Source organism: Papio anubis, chromosome 20 (genome assembly GCF_008728515.1).
Source record: "Papio anubis isolate 15944 chromosome 20, Panubis1.0, whole genome shotgun sequence".
Taxonomy (NCBI): Eukaryota; Metazoa; Chordata; class Mammalia; order Primates; family Cercopithecidae; genus Papio; species Papio anubis.
In genome coordinates, this window is record NC_044995.1 from 27923051 (window position 1) to 27926682 (window position 3632).

Sequence of the window (3632 nt, forward strand, 5' to 3'; positions counted from 1 at the left end):
AGCATCCTCCTGCCCAGAGCAGGAGTTTGTTCTGCTCTTTTTCTTTCTTAGCAATATTCACCTGATTGAGTCCTGACCTTTCCCTGCCAAGAAGAAAGCCACGCTAGCGAAATTAAGGGAGAAATCTAATATTCATGAGGTGGTGATTACCCACAAATAGGATAGTGTCTTAAAGTAGATGGTGTCAGAATTGCAAAGGCTCTTGATAAATATGTATGTTTACGGGCCCAAACAGAAGTGGAATACAGTGTAGGTGCTGAATAATTCCTCATGAGGATGGAGACAGCCTGCCACAGCCCGTTCATCATCAGGTGCGGGGCTTAGGTGAGGTGTGATTATCTAGCATAATTACACGTGCCATGCAACATTCATGAAACCCAGCAGACATCTTTGTCTACGCAGGACAAGAAGGGGCTTCACTCTGAAGCACAGCAAACTTCCAAATTACTATTTAGCCTTTTGTACTTCAAGCTTGAGCCACTTTTCATAGGTGCTAAGTTAGGTATTCAGAGAGCCTGCTTAGGACTGGTTAGGTACCAGTTGGAATTAAAAGTTTCTCTCCCAAACAGCAGATGAACCAGATATTGTTTTTTTTTTTTTTAAGATACAATATCATAACTTTATTCAGGAGATAATCAAATACAATACAGGACTGACACTGACACACAGCTATGCAGAAAAATTATATAAATCTGCTTGCTAGATTTTCCAGAAGAGGCCCAGTCATTATAAAAAATAAAGGGAAACCAGGAGGGTGCCTAAATGACTACAGTGTTTCAAGTAAGCATAAGCGTTTCCACACTCCCTTGTAGTGAAGGCAGCCCCAGGTGAAGGTGGTCCTACTAGCAGGAAGATGAGGAGGCAGCAGCTGTGCAGAAGCCATGTTTCCTGGCCCTGCCAGAGCTCAACTATAGGCCATGTTGAACTCCTGGAGAGCCCACCGCTTGTTCTCCGTTGCCTGCCTGAGTGCGGTGTACTCTTTCACCAGCCTGTCAAACTCCTCCCCAAGCACCTCATAGGAGTTCAGGACCTGTCTTGACTTCTCCATGTCCCGCTCCTGTAGGTGAATGGCTCCCTCCAAACGGTCCCGAATCAGACGATGAACTTCCACTTTCTCAACAGTGTAAGTGTTAGACAAAATCTTTAGCTCCTCCATCCTCAGCTTAAGGATCATAGCACTGCACTTGACTTCCAGGTACCGGACATTGATGCGGTCTAGCTCAGATTGAGTCTTTAGCCGGTGTTCCTGAAGAAGCCTCTGCAGCAAAGTGGGGCAGCGGAGAAGCACCTGGGAGTAAGTAGCACTCTTCTTCTCCAGCAGCAACATCTGCTCCTTCTGCTGGCTCTTGGCATCCTGGCATAGGTGCTGCTCACCCACCAGGACCTTTGCGAGTTTCCACACCTTTGCTGCCTTCACGGTTTCACTGTCAGCATCTGAACTGGGATTCTAGTAGCAGGGCAGAGTGAAACATTTCTTTTTGAGCTGCTCCTCTACTTCTTGCTGTAACCGAACCCTCATCCACACAAAATCCTCTGAGAGTGGCATGAGTTCCAGAAAGTCCGCTTTCTCCATCCCCAGCAGTGGAAGTATCTCCCTCTCCTGGCTAGGACCTAAGAGTCGCATCAGTTCAGTTACAAGTAGCCGCTGTTCAAGGGTCTCATGAAACTTTTTGTCCTCAGAAGTTACATTTGTGTCTTGTATCTTCACATAGTAGTCCGCAAGCAACTCTTGAATGACTCTATGTAAAATCTCAGACCTCAACCATGTTGTCTTATGCAGTTGAACTTCCTTCCATGCCTGAGCCTGCTCCTTTGCCGGGGTGAGGCTTAAGCCACTCTCATCCACATGCTGGGAGACATTCAGGAGAAGCTTGCTGAAGTATGCGTTCTGTAACAAGTCTTCTTTACTCAGGTTACAAGGAGGAAGTTGTTTGCTGCACACCTGTTGAAGTATTTCCATCCCTCCTCCAGGTGAGCAGAAATCCCCGGATGCCATTTGATTTTCTTGGGATTCTAATCTGCACACCCTGGGGCAGCTGAAGCTCTCAAGGCGGTGCCGAGAACCTCGGCTGGGGTAGGCTGGTCAGCAGCGTCTACACCCCAGAATCCACCCGCGCTGGGGCTCCGGAACCTCTTGCTCCGGCCCGGCACAGGGGCTGGGGGAAGCCAGGCCCAGAAAGACGAAGCTCCAGATATTGTTAATAAAACATTACAAGCTAGAAATCAGTTAGCACTCACACCTAGCTTGCATTTTGTTTTTCTTCCTTTTCAAGGTTCTTTGGAGGAGGCATCAAGAAAATACATTTGGACAAATCCTTCGTCTCAAATATTTTCCCCTCATGAAACCAAAGGCATTGCTCCCAAGTCATTTCCATTAATTAGACTTGCATCTTGTATGACTGAAGGAGAATCCAGTCCACAAACTCTGGGTTAATTTTCTCTTCTGACATCTGTGTGTAGTGTTTCTCTGAGGAGCTGAATTATCTGCTTTCCAGTGCTTTCCTCCCGGTGTTTTTTGGCCAGGAGCAAGGAGACAGGCGGCTTGCATTCTGGGACCAGCAAGCAATTCTGAGAACTGGAGCTGCTTAGGTTCTTTCACTTCTGCTTCAAAGGAATATGTTGAGTTTGCAGAGAATGAAAGTGAGAAGGACTCCAAGTTCCAAGTGGGGACTTGGGGTAGTCTCTGAACATCCCAGTGTACTTCCTCCCCACAGCCTCCTCACCTGGCTCCCAGCCACCAGTATTTGTCTCTTTAATCCCCCAACACAGAGCTACTAGATGGGTTTCTCTTTCTTTCTGTTCTTTCTTTCTTTCTTTCTTTCTTTCTTTCTTTCTTTCTTTCTTTCTTTCTTTCTTTTCTTTCTTTCTTCTTTCTCTTTCTCCTTTTTTTCTGATGGACTTCTTTCTTTTTTCTTTCTTTCTTTTGATGGATTTCTTTCTTTCTCTTTCCTTCTTTATTTCTTCTTTCTTCCTTTCTGATGGATTTCTTTCTTTTTTCTTTTCTTTTTTATTTCTTTTGATGGATTTCTCTTTCTCTTTCTTTCTGATGGATTTCTCTCTTTTTTGTTTCCTTCTTTCGATGGATTTCTCTTTCTTTTTTTCTTTATTTCTTTCTTTTCCAACTTCCTTCCTTGCTTCCTTTCTCTCTCTCTCTCTCTCTGTCTCTCTCTCTCCCCACTCTTTCTTTCTTCATGGTTTTTTTGTTTTTTGTTTTTGTTTTTGTTTTGAGACAGTCTTGTTCTGTCACCCAGGCTTGAGTGTAGTGGTACAATCTTGGCTCACTGAAGTCTCAATCTCCTAGGCTCAAACAGTCCTCCAACTTCAGCCTCCCAAGTAGCTGAGACTATGTGCCAGCAATATGGCTAATTAAAAAACAAAAATTTTAGAGGTGGGGTCTTACTGTGTTGCCCAGGCTGGTCTTGAACACCTAGCCTCAAGCAATCCTCCTCCCTTAGCCTCCTGAAGTGCTGTGAGTATAGGCATGAGCCACCATGCCCAGCTGGATTTTTTCTTTTAATTGTAGTTTTATTATGTTCTTTTTGCTTAAAATAAACTTTTCTGGAGTAAATTCTGGACTCTGCAAGGTCCTTGTCCTATTTGTTATGGTGTTTGGGCAAGCCCTCAGTTTTCCT

At 44.7% G+C, this 3632-nt stretch overlaps 2 pseudogenes across 2 annotated transcripts; both read right to left on the reverse strand.

Annotated features, from left to right (window-relative positions):
- Positions 1-587: 587 nt before the first annotated feature.
- LOC116271675 lies at positions 588-1996 on the reverse strand (annotated as a pseudogene). The gene has a single exon (XR_004180348.1). The product of XR_004180348.1 is annotated as an HAUS augmin-like complex subunit 4 pseudogene (transcript).
- LOC116271674 lies at positions 588-2176 on the reverse strand (annotated as a pseudogene). The gene has a single exon (XR_004180347.1). The product of XR_004180347.1 is annotated as an HAUS augmin-like complex subunit 4 pseudogene (transcript).
- Positions 2177-3632: the final 1456 nt, after the last annotated feature.